We start from the raw sequence: 15,738 nt of genomic DNA, 5'->3' as shown, positions 1-15,738 counted from the left end.
GTGGAGGGTGAATGGAAAGGACATTGTTTGGGGTTAAACCATCTGTGTACACACTTGGAGGTCTGAGTTGGTTTAAGACCATTTCAGTGCAGAAGTGTGATGGAGTTTTGCCTTCTCCTCAGCCTATCGAATAAATATATAATATTTATATAAAAAAAACTTGATCTAAGATCACCACGTATCTAGAAGTAGTGAAAGCATCTTGAAAAGGGTTATTTTGTGTTCTCCACCATAACTCTGGCCCTGTCTCAGCCCAGAAACATGTTCTGGGAAAGCTTGGTCTGTCAAGAGAAGGCATCTCTCATCTCTCTTGCATTTACTGGGAGGGGGGAACGAGAAGGACATTGAGCTTCTCGTATTTCTGATTTCCATTCAGAGAACTAACAGCATGTATATCTTAGGTCTGTGTTTTTCAGCACTGCCTCTCCTTCTTCCCCCTTTTAAATAGCCATTCCAGGCAGTGTTCTCCCCCAGGACACAATAAGTGCTGTTCAACCTGTCTGTGAACACTGCAAAGCATCATTTCTGTTCTTTGGGGGACTTGAAGGGAAGCAATTAAAATGACAGGAAGTGCTTGGGACTGAAAGATTTATGTCTGTGGGAAGATCTTATGAAATTCAAAGCGTATTTTAATGAGAAAGAATTGATTTGGCAGCTGCATAGTTAAAGATGTGCTGTTTCTTTCCGAAACGTTAAATTAACGTCCTCCAAGACAGATCAGGCAGAAGGAGAACTGCTTTGTGCAGATCTGGTAGAGTGCATAGCAGTGATGTGTACACTCTGAAGATATACTAAATTCTCAGTCACTGAGGAACTCTAATAAGTAGCAGTGATTAAAGCTGCCTTTTAAATTCCCCCTCCCACAGTTGCATTGAAAGACTTTTACCTCCTACAAGAAAACAAGCGCAGGAGGCAGACACTCAGCTCCTTAATCCATTTGATGTGTCTTCACTCACTTGCAGAAATGGCTGTCATTTGGAGAGGGAAGTGTATCGAAAGTAATTTAAAAGTCATGGTTTGTTAAGGTTGAAATGCTGTGTATGAGGCTCGATACCAAGTCTCTGTGCTGGGAACGTGACCTTCGAGCTTACAAGAAAATCACCAAGTAGTGCCTTGGCCTTGCCTGCCCCAGGAATGATTCACTGGATGTTCTCCACATTTTCTGAAGTTATTCTGAAGTTGTCTTTTCCTTACTGCTGGTGGGATTTCTCAAGTTGGGGTGTGTTTGGATGTAACAGATTTCCTCCCGTTGGGATCTCGCAGCCTTGCCTGTGTTGAGCACGCTGAGGGTGCTGCCCTGAGGGGATGGAGTGGGGAACACCTGAACTCATCAGAAGCTCTGCATTGAGGCCATGTGTGTGTTGGCATGTCTGAAGTGACAATAACACCCCTGCACACCTGTGTGTGTGTGGAGTTGGCCCAGAATCACTTCCCTCCACGTCTCAGTGTAGCTGCATTGTCTTTGGTGACCAGCTTTGGTTCAGAGGAGGTCTGGGGCTGGTGCTGTTTGTTTGGAGATTCCCTGGAATGCACAAGGCCTGCTCCATCGAGGGTTTGTTGGCATGATAACAGAAAGGACTTTAAGTTTGTTTTGGGGAATTCTGGTTTGAGTTCTAAATACTTTCTCACTCCACACATCAGAAATTTATATGCTAACATGAACTTTGGATATTTAGTGAAATTGTGATTCAGTGTGTTTCTCACTGGCAGGGTAGTTAAAGTGTTGCCTAAGTTAAGTGTTTAATAACTTAAGTGTTTAATAACTTTCCTTATCAGAAGATAAGGAGATTTTACAAACCAATGCTCTTTAAAAAGAATCTCTTCGGTCTAGTGAAGCAGTGAGGATAATATAAAAGTGGAAAATCCAGGTTTTATGTCTGTTGAAGCTGGGTTTCCAACACTGTGTATATGGAGTCTCTGAACCATTACTATACCAACCCTTTGGATGCAAATAGGAGCAGCCCAGCTTTCGAGGAATGTGTGTGGAAAGTTGGCAAACTTCCCGTGAGTCATGCCAGGGAAGTAAATTGTGTGCTTTGTCTGCTGCAGTGTGAAGGGGCTGGAGGTCTGTTGGGAACAGATTTAGCTGGCAAACTTCATTTTAACTACAAACAGCTTGAGTATTACCCCATTAGAGTGGCAGGTGTCCTGTCCTGGTAACACACTCTGAAGAAATTGGACCAACAGCAAAGCCTTGTGCTGTTTTGTTGTGTTTTTTTTTTTTTTCCTTTTCTTTTATTCTCTCTCTTTCACCTGTCCATTAAAAGATTTATTATTTTATTGCCTGTTCAGCTCATGCAGCAACCCTGGACAGGAAATCTCAACTCCCAACACCCACACTGCTGATGACTTTATCAGCAGGTATTTAGCCAGGATTGGATGAGGAATTGCATGTCAGCATTGGAAGTAGAAGTATTTACATTGCAGACAGCCTCATAATTTGACTGGAACCTTGTGGGATCTCTTTCAAGTGGCATACTTAAATTAGAATTGGCATTGCAATAAGTTTTTTGTTTCAGGTAGCTTAACTGTTAGTACTTGTAATCAGGTGCCCTTGTTACCCTTCCTGCAAGGATTTTAATGTAAGACCTGGATCTAGTTATAGTTTTATTTTATATGGGGTTAAAATCTACCAAGTAGATAGTCAAGCTATTTAAAATGTTCTTGTTAATGTATTTTATTACATGGAAATGGTAGCCATTGTAATAGACAGTCATTTTAATTGCTAAGACTTCGGGTTTTTTCTAAAATGCCTTGTGCTGTAAATTCCTTTTTGGTCTAACTATAAGCCTAGCCTATTTGGTTTGGTTTTTTTTTTGTGAAAATGAATGTTGGATATACTTTCCTGAAGAGTGAAGCTTGACTGGGGACTGGGAGCAGGGCCAGTGTTCTGTCATGGATTGATATGCCTTTTTGGAGAAGTAGTTTGAAGGGAAAGGTGAATCCACTCTAGAAGATGCTTATTGAGGAGAAATGTTTGAGGCCTCCGTGATTCATGACTTAAAAACAAAGTGCAAGTTCTCATATTACTGTTTTTATGGTAGTTGCTTATGACAGCTGAATTCACACTTTCTCGTAAATATGATGCAAAATTTACTGGTTTTATTTATATTGCCCTAGGAGGGCAGAGGCTCAGTAGTTGCCACTGAACCAGGGAATCTTTGCAATAGATTGCTGAATAAGTGATGCTGTAATGTGTGTCAGTGTAAATGGATGAGAAATCTGATTAATTTTGGCCGGAGTGCAAGGTCATATTTATATATTCTGAGTGTACAGGATCACAGCATCCTCAGCAAATAGACCCTGTGCTGGGGAATTTGTGATGCTGTGGAGTTGTGTTCATGGCTCAGCAGAGAACTGCAACTGTCCTAAGGTTGTTCCCATGAAAACCAGTTTGTTGTCTTGTTTACATTGGTTAAACTGCTTGCAGATTGTCTGCTTGGAAATAAGGGATAATGTTCATGTGGATTCCAAATTCTGAAAGGTCAGAAGTGTGAATGGTACCCCAGTGAGGAAAGTACCATGTCCTTATTTTTAGGGACCTTTTGTTTCACATCTTTACCTGCCATTTTTCAATTACTGTGTGTTGTATTCCATGATTGTATCTGATGTATTTAGCTCTGTTTTTAAAGGACTTACTCTCTGCTCAAATCCAGAGCCAGAGATTTTTGTAATACATGAAGCCCCAAACTTACTTTCTCTCATCAGAGGAAAGGCTTTGCAATTTGGTACCAAGAACACAAACTGTTCTGGGCAAACATGTTTTAAAGAACTTTCCAAGGGTGGCTGAATGTGAATATTTGCTGGAGCTTTTTCTGTAGTAGTATCAGTAATAGCAATAATAGTAATAAAATTGAAGCAAGTTACTATTTAACTGTCTTTGCCCACCTTGAAAGGAGTACAATTTACATTAAACAACATTCTGTCTTTCTACTAGACAACAAAATTGGAACCTTTTGTTTTAAACTGCCTAAGAGGAAGCTGGGGTTCAGAGTAAAGTTTGAGTAATAACTGCTCCTTTATGGAAAACTATCGACTGCTCTTGGAGAGCCCCGAACAGGAGGCAAGGAGTGTTTGCCTGACAAAAAGTTCATGTTCAGGGAAACAGAGGAATATTATTCACAGAAAGTTGGCTCAGCAGCACAATGTAAGAGATGAGATTTACATAATTGTGAAATTTCAGCTGAGTGTAGTTGACTTTAAATGATCACAATGGGCACTTTATTCCTACTCTACACAAACACGAAGCCTGGAGAAGAACTTAATGCCAGACTTTGCTCTCGTGTTGCAGAATTTACCTGTTGTGCCTTTTCAGATCTCCCCAAAAACGTTATCCCAGATGTGCAGGTGGATGTGAGGATTGGCAAACAGAAGCTGCCAAGCAGTAGTTCAGATCTGATGAGAGTGAGCAGGAGTGGATCCCTGGGGGCTGGAAGCTGAGTCTCGGCAGCTCAGTGCAGGGATGAGCTCCCACCATCTGTGAGGTACAGAGGAGGTCTGACCTGAACACCACTTTGATAAACCTCCCAGTTTTGTTCCAACTGCGAGGGAAGAATTGCATTTGAGAGCATAGTTTCACCTGAGGGATAGTCAAATTTGGCTAAACGCTGAATAACTCGTGCCAGGAGGTGAATTCTGCTCATTTATGAAGTAGTCTTGAGGAAAGTAATAGAGACAGATAAGGTGGAAGCAGGATTTGACAGAAGTCACACAGCACAGGACATCTAAATTAGTACCTGAAATGGCCATTCAATACCTTTATTATGTGCAGGGAACATAAAGTTTTGAAGCATGGAACTACATCACAGAACTAAATTTCCTAATGTCTTGGGTGGGGGAGGAACAATCCACCTGTTTATAGCTTTAAAATATCAAGCAATTGGCAGATTCATTTAGCAGGGGTGATACAGCAATGTGGTGATGAATGCCAACGGGATTAAAACCTAGGAATCCATACTCTGTAATGCACTATATATTTGGATTTGGTTCTGGTTTTGACAGCAATGCTTGGGAAACAAACCACACAACCCAAAAAGCATAAACAAACGAACAAAACCACCCCACAAAAGACAGCATGGGCAAAACACATGATAAACCCAAGGGAAATATGTGGAGAGGAACATCTTCCACATTCAGGAAACGTATGATGAGAGGATGCTGGAATTTATCCTTTTGGTCTCAGTGAGCCTGTAATCCAAATGCTACTGAATTAAACTATGTTATCACCAAGAATTTTGAGAATGCAGAAGACCTAGGAAATCTTTCTAAAGGGCAAATTTACCTCTAATTCATAGCGTAGGAATCTGCAGTGGAATTGCTTTTCTTTATTCAGTTTATTCAGTTTTCTCATTCTATAAATAACATCTCTAACGTTTGAAATGGAGCTGCAGCTTAGGAGAAAAGAGAAGGGGACGAGTCAGGAGCTTATGCTAAGAAATACCCCAAATATTCAGAAAGCCCTGTGGAATTGTGTGTGAGCTGCCAGAACCAGGTGCTTTCTGCACTCCCTGCTCCCCCTGCCATGGGTTTAGGAGTGGCAGGAAACAATCCCAGGGCTCAGGGCAGCCCATTTGCTGACTGGGATTTTTGGGCAGTCTGCTTCCAGCTCTGCCCACATTCCAGGAAGTGAGGACAATAGAATAAACAAACAGTGATTAGTATTTTTTTTTAGGCTCTCTTTATCTCCCTATTGATAAGTTAAAAAAAAAATATGGCTGCTTCAGCAGTAATTAACCCACTTGAAAAATGAATGTTGTTTCCACAGTGCCATTTGTTCAAGCTGGTCTTAAGATATATCATAGTACAACAACTTTTGTTTTCCTCAGACTCCCCAAGATATATTCCTTTTTCTACGGTTAGATATTCTGATAACTTAAAATCTACTATTTAAAAATAAAATTTTCATTTTGAAACATGGTATTCTACTCACTGAGTAACTCTGGTAGGATGTACAAATGAATTGTTTTGTTTCTTCCCTTGGTGTAAAATGTTAAGAGAGCAGTTCCTTCACCTCCTTCCTCCCCGGTGTGATTGACACTTAAATGAGTAGATAGACCCTCCTGATAAACTACTGAAAAATAAATTTCTAGTTCCCCATGATTGGTTTACAGCTTGGAAACAAAAACTGGGAGTTCTTTTTGTGTTTGTTTGGTTTTTTTAAGCAACAGTTCTGTTCTTAGAACTGCTTTTGAAAAGAGAAATTTCAAAGCAGTTTCCAGGCTGTTTAAATCACGGTGATAAATTTTACAGCATGTTTGGAAAGTTTATTTGGGTGCCTTTGTGAGGTGTGACTAGAAGGGAGCTGTACTGGGATGGTCACTTCACTCTCTGCTGCATCATCTGGCTTTGTTGTCTCGTGGGTGTGCTGGGTTCTTCAGGCATTCGGGTTCGGATACAAGCCCGTGTGACCATTAATTGCTGATGGTTTGAGTAGAGGAGGAGATGCTTCCAGGCAGTGCTTGGTGCTCACAGAACTTGGGGACTTGAAAGGGCTTCTGATGCCTTTGTCAACAAAGGACTGAAAATGAAAAGTATCCGGTACCAGTGACTGAAACACTTCACAACTGCATTTGAAACAAATTTTAGAAATGTAAGATATATGCAAGTGTGGAAAAGTAGACCTGCAGTAAATGTATTAACCTGCACTTTGTGGTTGTGTTGGCATAGAGCTGATGTTACTAAAAAGTCCACTGAAAGGGAAAAAAATCCCTTATCCAACCAACCAAGACAAGAAAAACATCCTATGATGAATTTGTTCTATCAGAAATGTTTTTGCCAGCTTTGGTTGGTGATTATTTGCAAGGATTCTTTTGTTGCTGTAGGTTTTGCTCAGCTGAAAGGCATTCCCTGCTGGGTAGCTGTATACATGTGCAGCTTTATTCTTCCTGAGTTGGTCTTTCTAAATTGATCCATAAAGTAGTTTGAAATTTGGAGAGCTGTTGTGGTAAGAGAGTGCTCTGAGAGATCTAAAAGTGGGGAACCTTCCATAACTGCAGTCTGGAACATAAGCCTTGGTGAGCAGCAAGATCTAGGCCAGACATAAGGCTGGGCCTGGAAAAGTGTTTCGAGGTACTTGGAGAGAAGGTGGTGTTTGATTCATAGCACTGTGGGGTCTGGAATTGCTAAACTGCAGTTTATGTTGGTGTGCAAACTGCTTTGCCCATCCCCCTGGTTATTAAACCAGTATACTGTATTAGCTTTTGTTTAGAGTGAGAACTAACAAATGATTCTAAAAATCCTGGGGGGGGGGGGGAAATGACATCAAAGTCTTGCAAAACAAAGCCTGAAAACATCCAAAGAAGCAAACTCATCTCCTCAAAACAGCCAAAGCCTTGAAACAGAGTTTGTCATATTTTAAACACAAAACAGGACTCCAGTTCTGTTTTTACTTCTTCTGCAGTCACACTTTCAGAAGGGGGCTCACTGTGAGGGGGAATTAATTGGACAGAGAGGCTTGTGCTGTGGTGCCTTAGACTGTTATTCCACGCAGCAAACCATGGAAAAGCAGAGTTAATGCCCAATATATGCTTTGAGAGGTCAGTGTGATTGTTTAATTCATGTTAACACCCAGCCTTGTGCTGTGTTGCCATCATTGACCAGGCAAAGTACTTACCTGTAAAAACTCAGCGTTCATTTATTATGAACTTTTTTCTGTGCGTAATTTGGAAGCCTGAATTGAATTTTGTTCTCTTGAACACAAAGCTGTTCATTTTGGCAGTGCACATTTTGACTCCCAAAGAGAAAAGGAGACTTATAACTTCGTGAGTTGCTTCCTTTCCAGTGTGTTGACAGCGAAGGTACTTCAAAGTAGAAATGAGTGGACTGGGAATAAGAAAGTAACTTGTTTGTATCTTGTGTTACGGACCTGGTTACTGGAAGCCTCCCACGTGGTCAAATAGTACTTTCAGACAACCTTATTTTCTATTAAATGAAGTTTAATTTTGAGGTAAGGTCCTGTTTAATTTTCTTTGTTATGCCTATAAAGACATAAAATCCACTACAGTAATTTAAAAATTTTTATCTGCTGCTTGTATATATATATATATATAAGTGTAAAACTTTCTTTAGAGAATGTGTGGCTGTGGTTATGAGGTGAGAAATCAAACTGAAAAATAAATGCGATTCATGAATATTGAGGTGCCAAGTAAATATTGCAATTAACAGGCTGGAGATTAACGTGGCCATCACAGACAGGGACTGTTTTTAAACAGTTTCCAGGGAGACTGGGGAATATGATCATGTAATAAATGAGTTCTCTAAGCCTTAGGAAAAAGGGCTGTGCCTTTCACTGGTATGAGAACAAATAGCTGAGAAGATGACTTAACTGTTTCATCTTAGCACATGTAAGAGGTGGCAAAAAGAACAAGGAAAAATCATTACCAGGATAATTTCACAGCTACATTACCATTTCCATAGTGTACTGCTCTCAGAATGTCACAAAGCAGTAAAACTGGCTCTGGGCAAAATGTTGATAAATCTGTCTCCATATTCTTAATCTGTTGGAGTTGCTTTGACCTTGTACACAATTACTGTTCTAAATGTGTCTCTGGCTTTGACTGCTCATCTGGAAATGGTGCTTGAAATACTAAAAGGTCGCTAATGGAATTTTGTCCCGCTATTCTCCGTGTTTGAAAAATGTCTTTAGTGAACTTTCAAAGCAGCCTATAATTAAAGCAGCGTGTCAGTTTGTATCAGATATGTCTCAGGACAAGGTTAAGTGAAGGTGGTTTAGGTACAGATTGAAACAGGCCTTGCTAAGAGCAATAACAGAATGTCTGAATTCCGCCTGAACCGTTTGAGGTCTGCCAAGCTGACTCAGAGCTTTTGGGGAAGATGTGCCCTTTCTGAGCGTGGTGGATGTAGGAGGAGGGTTGACCTTAGATTAGCACACAGTTGGCAGTGTGCTAGGCTAAGGATAATCTGATTGCCTTGTAATGTTTGCACACACTGTTACACCCTGACACAAGTTCAGCGGGGTTTCGAGGTCTCTGTGGAAGGAGTAGCAGCTGTTTTGGGGCTCCATCCTGTTCTCTTCAGAGATTTAGATTTTCCTCAGGCTTAAAGCTGTTCAGAAATTTTTTTAAGGATTACACGAACTTCTGATTTCCATCCTTCCATATCCAGGAGCTGTGAGCTTTTTCCCTTGGGGGCATGGAGTGCTCTTAAAGCTGGAGCAGAAGGAATGCTGTGGTGCTTACTTGGAACATTCACTCTGATGTACCTGAGCTTTCCCTTGTGTCTCATGACTTTGTTGTCCTGTTCTGTGGCTGTGACAGAGATGTTGATTTGATGGGTACAAGGTGTTCTTGCTCAGCCTTTCTGTTTTCACTGGTGTTGGTGATTCTGGTGGTAACCCAGCCCTCTGCAGTCCTTCGCTGTAGGTCTTGTTCCCTCCCTCAGCTACTCTTTTTTTACCTCTTTACTCTTCAGTATGTTTTACTCCAAGTTCTTTTGACTAACCCTGTTCGTTTCTTCTGTTGAAAAAAGTGTTCTTATTTAATAAGAAATAATTTAGTTACCAAAAGCACAGAGCCTGATGTCTCTACCAGGAACCTGATGCCCAAAAAAACTTGTTTACAGCCGACACTCACCCTTTGAGATGGTGTGGGATGTTTAAGTGTTGAGACCCTGTTGTTCCTTCCCTTCCTCCTCTGCTCAGTTGCTGGCCTCAGAAAATGAGCTCATTCAGCCTTGGTGCAATACCACCTGCCAGAGAACTGGTATTTTAGGTGTTGTAAACTGGCTGGTAACTGGGGATGGAGGTTGGAAGAGCAGGAAAAGCTTTCTCTGGGAGCTGCTGAAATGCTTTGGGAGGAGATTGTTGATCTGCTGTTCTTTGATGATCCTGCTGAAAATCTGGAATTCTGAAAATTGAAAATTCTTCTTTTGAAAATCTGAGTTTGGGTTGATGATCTGCTGTTTTTCCATTTGGGGTGTTTTGTGGATGCATCACTTGAGTTGTAGGCTGTGTGAAACTGCTGCATCTACTTCTCCAGCATTTGCTGGGCTATGATGGCACTTCTTTGTGACCACCTTTCTAATGTGTATGTTGGATTTCTAAGATGTATGTTGAATTAGTAGTGCCGTCTTGCAATTTTTTAATTATTTTTAGTATTTTTCTGTAAGCCCTTATACCTCCACGACATGAAAATTGATAAAGGATGAATGATTTATACAGAAATTGTGTTAATCTCCTGTTGATATAAAATTGTGATTGCTTGTGAGCAAAAATTGTCTGGATAATACTGCAGTACATGGGATAGAGAGTAGAGTGTTTAAGAGATAGAAACATAATTAATTATAATTTAGATTCAGAGGGTGCTTGGCTTTGTTTTTAATTCTCCAATAGGTATCATTAAGCTACAAGTGTGTAAAGTAGTGAACTACATGATGCTGATGGGGGGAAAAACCAAACCTGTTGAGCTGTTTGAGTTGATATTGGTTGTTCCTCTATTTCTTTTGTGTACTTCTGTTTTTTCCACCTGATTTAGTCTGATTGCTGTGGGGGAATAAGAGAGTAATAGTTGAAGTTTTGGGAAACACTTCAGGTTCAGAGGTATGTGAGTGATCTGCAACAGAGGGCCCAGAGTCGTGGCTTCTGCCCTCTGGCACTTTTGTTTCAAGAATCCTGAGGGCATTTCCAATTATATCCAATGTATATCCAATTATATCCAATGGATATAACTCTGTAAAGCAGATGTTGAAGAAATGCCATCGGGGAATTGTTGGTGGACTTGATTCACTGTTTGATTCTGGACAACTTTCCTCTTCATGGAACTTCCAACAAGCAATATTGAGAGCTGCAGAGAGGAATCACATATAGTAGTTTATGTGGTTCACTTGGTGCCTTTTCAAGATTGTCTTTGGCCAGTCGTTTCCAGTGAATTGTCATGTACATTTTTATTGCTAAAAGGTCCATGCTATGACTCCTGTTTGAGGCCTCTTCAATAACATTTTGTACAGGAAAAAAAGTTGGGTTGGGCTGAGTCAGTATAGGATCACTGTTCTTGTCCAGTTGGTTTTGCAGGGAAAAATTCCTGTTCCATTTCAACACTGGTAAGGCTCTGCAGAAGTGACACCAAAAATGTATCTTCAGGCCTGAAAAGTTTCTGTGGGAAGCCCTTGGTGGGTTTTTTCCATATTAACTCCAGGCCCATAACCATATGTTCTATGGTTCCTATGAGGAATCCAACAGGGAATCATTCTGCTTGCAACAAATCCTGTTAAAAGTCCTACTGCCAGCCTGGTTGGTGGGTTGAAGTTGACTCTTGCAGTTTTAACCTTTGAGCTTTTTTTGTCTAACCCTAGTCTGGGTTTAGTGTCAGCTGGGTGAATGTGCTCATGTTTCCTTTGTTCTGGGCTTCATTCTGCTTCCAAGGAAGATGTCCATGGTGGCAGCAGAGTTCTGTTTACACGAGTTTAAAGCTGTTAGTTGTTGGAAAAACTATGATAATACTTGATGTTAGTCACAATAAGAGGTGCCTAAGTATTAAAGCAAAAACTGACTCTGTAAAATGTCACCTGTACAGGTCAGAGAATCAAACATCTAAAGTATTAGAAACATCAGCAATCCTTTTAGAGTTGATTGTACCATGTGGCTTCTTGATATGCCTTCTAATACTGTCTGATTCTTAATTATGACCTTCTTTAATCCTGTATTTTCATGTATTTGCTTCTTGGACGACCACATCAAAGTAAACCCTAAGATTTTGCACATACTTATCTATTCTTAAGTTTTTATTGACTTTTCACAGAATACCTTCTTCTGTTTGACCAATATTTTATTATTACAACTGTAATATATATCAGACTTATGCAAAAAGCAGAGATTTAGAGAAGACAAGAACCATCAGTATCTGATGCTGGTTTATATTTATACAGACATGGTGTATTATGGAAGTCAGCTTTAGGTTGGATGCTGATCATTTGGGATTGAGGGGATTTGTGCTGATATGACAAATTCTAGACTTAAAATCTGGTGGGAAAGACAAATAGTAATCAGTATCTCCTTATGTGCCTTTTTATTTGATTATTTGTTTGTTTAAATCACCATCTTGGGGCAGAAGGCACTTTGGAAATTTGTACTTTCTATGACAGTGATTTTTGCTATAATTTGCAGTCCTAACAAGCTCAGTAGCTCCTGAAGGTTTAAATAAAAATGGGAGCTCCAGTACTTGGATTTGCCTTGAACCATTTTAAAGTGCACTTCATGTTTCTGCATGTGGCTGTTTTAACACAGAATGAATTTTAGTGCATTCTGTGCACTTGAACAGAGGAAAATTGGGTTGCCTTGCCTGAAGAGTAGCTGGAACTTTTTCTGGGACCCACTTTGCCATGCTTTGCTTGATATGAATGACAGTCAGTCTCCAAGCTGTCAACCTGAATTTTCACTAAATGACTGAGCTCTTTGCCAAGGCTCCTGCTTTTCAAATGGGCCTGCAAGAAACACCTTTTCCAAGTCAGAAATCCCTTTGCCTTCATCCTCAGTTTGTGAGGATTTTAGATGAGCAGATGAGGCTCGTGGTGGAGGGGATAGTTTGGGTGCCAGTGTGACAACCAGTTGTGTGAATTCCTCCTGCCACTTCTTCTGACCTTACTTAAGTAGGTGAATGCTGACTTGTTGCACTACTGTTACATTCATTCAAAGAACATTCTGTCAATGCTCTTTGTTTTCTGCCTCATTTCCCATGTTAGTGATCTGTTTCAAATAATTGCATTAACCAGTTGTTGGGACAAGTGGATCAAACCCACTGAAAACAATTTCAGTGCCTGTTAAGTCCACCATTTCAGGTGTAATCAATGAGAGCAGAGGACTATTCCACGCAAACCCCATCACAGGACTGGCAAAAATTGGTTTTACTTGAGCCTCACTAATTTTCTTCTTCTGTGTAGCAAAGCTGTTTCTGAAGACTTGTCTGCTCCATCTAATTCTGGATGATGATGCTGATCAAAATGATCAATATGGATTTACTGCAGTGATTTCACCAGCTGAGTGGATATTATGGTATTAGATAGTTCAGCTTCTGTAACAAATAAAGAAGATTGTTTATAAAGCCTGTAAGAAACTCAAGCAGCTCATTAATTGCCTTCATGTTCCCTGAGGTAGATAATCAAGTAGAGTGGTATGAAATAACTGTTGAGTGCTGTTCTCCTTAAAGAAAATGATCCAGAAGTTTCTGGGCAGCATCAGGTGATGTTTAGGAGGGTGGAAGGAAAGCCAGAGAAGAGTCCTTGTATGATTTACCATGACAGCTTATCTGGAACTTAGCAATACTGTTTCTCTGCCAACAGGTGTCACTTAAAAAAAGGAAGTAAAATAGGAAATTTACACTTAAAAAAAAAAAAGAAGTAAAATGGGAAATTCACACTTAAAAAAAAAAGAAGTAGAATAGGAAATTCAGAGTAATATTTAGACCACAGTAGGTGAACCCAAGAGGTCATGTTCTGTCTGTGTCATGAAGTGACTCAGGTAACTACTCCAAGTGGTTTATTGCCTCCCTCTTTGTGGTGGTTCCAAGAGTGGCAGGTGTAGCTCAGAGCTTTGAGTGGTGGCTTCAATTAATTCAATGCAAAAAAAGCATTGAAGTGAGTGTCCTCAAAGGTTGGAAACCTAGACATAAAAGCTTTAAAATTGTCCTTCCAGACTTTATGGTGTGCATATACAGAGTTATGCAAGCCTGGGTTTAAGAGCCCACTTTGTAGTTTAACCTACTGCTATAATTAGTGTGATTTGGAATCTGTGGGTGAAATGCTTCAAATGGTCACATTGGCTGCCTTGGAAAATGAGTTTTCTATCAGCTGAACCCTTCCACAGGATAGAAAGTGGTTTTAATCTTCATTTATTCTTCCTATCCTATAATTTTCCTAGGTGTCCTTCAATTACCAGACATCAGAAAATACATTTGAAGCTATATAGATATATATCCCACTGTAAGCAAGTTGCAGTGCTTGTCGTGGACCCAGATAAACCTTAGAAGAGTTCTCTGGTTTAAAAAAATAAAGCACCTCCCCAAAACCCAACAACAAACCCCTTAAAAACGAAAACCACAGACAAACCCACAGCAAACCGAAGTGTCTTCTCTATCTCAGGTACTATTTTAATTCTACTCATGGAGTCTGTGAACATCTTTGCTACTGTCCTCCCAAGGACTCTCTGAAAAGGGCTCATGTCTGCAATGGAAACACTTCATTTGGAGAGGAACCTGGACAAAGGTTGTTGATTCATTTCTGATTTCTACAGAAACTCGTGTTTAAGGTTTTGGGCTTCCCTTTGCAGTGTTCCTGCAAAGTAAGAGCAGAAGCCTGGAAGGCTCTTCAAAGACACTTGTCACTGACTGCCACAGTGGAGGCTCTTACTCCTGAGGCTCCTGATTTCTATGTTAAAACTAGTTCCAGTCAAGCTCTTGGCTTATCTTATCTAAAAGCTGCTCCAGCTCTGTTTGGAACAATGACATTCCTCCTATAGTCCTTTGTAATTCACACTTCCTTTTGAAGATACATTCCAGCCAGTTAGTTTGCAAATATTCCTTTGGACTTAAAAGGCAAACTGTAGTTGAATTGCTAATAAGCTGACTGTCCTATAAACAGCTCTTAATTAGACCCAAACATTTTGGTCTCTTACATAATTCTGCTTGAGGGAACTTCCTTGCTGGGTTCTTAGCAAAACAGATGCTGTTCCTGTACAATTATAATGGGTGAACTGGTATCTATTAATGCTTGCTGATGATTACAGCCTGCTTTCAGAGTAGCCTTTCAAAGCTTGCCCTAGTTCATCTTCGTTTTGTTGTGGGTTTTTTTTGAGTAGTTTGCTTGTAAAGTTCAGTACTGCATGCCACAGATAAATGCTGTGAGTTTTTGCTGAAATTCTTGAGGGTTTTTAACATAAACTTGCTTATCAGCACATGTGCTGTGTGTATTCAGCCACTGTGGTTGAGCAGGGCTATTCTTGGGACATGCCATGTTCTTGCATTTTAATTGTCTGTGCACGCTTGCAAACAGAATAAACAGTGTTTTGTGCTGTGCAGTGTTAAGTTCCTTGTGTTCTAACTGATGAAGGGAAGGATTATACTTTTCTGGCTGCTCATTTAAGCTTCAAGAGCTCTGATTTGCTACCCCAGACAGTATGTGGTGTCTGAGCTTGTCAGGCTACTTCTGGACCCTCCAAGTTGATATCTTCTCATTTATTGCCCATTTAGAACATCAACTTTTACTCTATTGGTTTTTATCTTGCCTTCATCTTTGAGCTTATTGGAGGGGAATTGAGGGATTATTTCTTTCCTTTCTGACCCCCTGAAGGGTGCACTCTGCTCCATGCTGTACTTACTGAGGAGGCACAACTTCCAGCCCAGTGTTCCCAAGTGTGATATTTGTGCCTCAGGGGTGTCCCTGCAGCCCCTCAGTGCCCTGCTCTCAGTGGTGAGCCTTCACAGTGTCTTGTCAGTCATGGAGTCGATGCTGAAGGCCTTGCTTGGACATGTGGACATGTTTCAGGCACACAGCCCACACATGATTGGCTCTATACAATGTTCTGGAGGAGAATCAGCCTGCTCTTCTAAGAAACCATAATAATAGCAGCCCTTAAGCACCTTTAAGAGCACTGTGCTATAATGAGTTACAAATTGACAGCAGTGGAGCACTAAAGAGAGGGCTTCCTTGGGAAGAAGCAGTGTCACCTTTTCTGCAATAAGATGCCAATGTAAGTGCCACTGGGAGTTTGTAGTAATATATGTGCTGTTACCC

General features: G+C 40.5%; 1 protein-coding gene across 2 annotated transcripts in view; it reads left to right on the top strand.

The window, feature by feature from the left end:
* Positions 1-15,738, top strand: part of TLN2 (talin 2) — a 155,914-nt gene that overhangs the window by 35,266 nt on the left and 104,910 nt on the right. The window contains exon 1 of one of the 2 annotated variants that reach the window (XM_017816944.1): positions 7,862-7,945. The exons of the other annotated variant lie outside the window; for it this stretch is intronic. The gene's annotated coding sequence lies outside the window, so the exon portion shown is untranslated. Of the gene's footprint in view, positions 1-7,861; positions 7,946-15,738 lie in introns of those variants that run through there. 2 annotated transcript variants of the gene reach the window in all.

The sequence above is a fragment of the Lepidothrix coronata genome, unplaced genomic scaffold (assembly GCF_001604755.1).
Source record: "Lepidothrix coronata isolate B3197 unplaced genomic scaffold, Lepidothrix_coronata-1.0 Scaffold58, whole genome shotgun sequence".
Classification (NCBI taxonomy): domain Eukaryota; kingdom Metazoa; phylum Chordata; class Aves; order Passeriformes; family Pipridae; genus Lepidothrix; species Lepidothrix coronata.
Note: the sequence above shows the minus strand (reverse complement) of the source record. Positions and strands in the feature narration are given on the sequence as shown.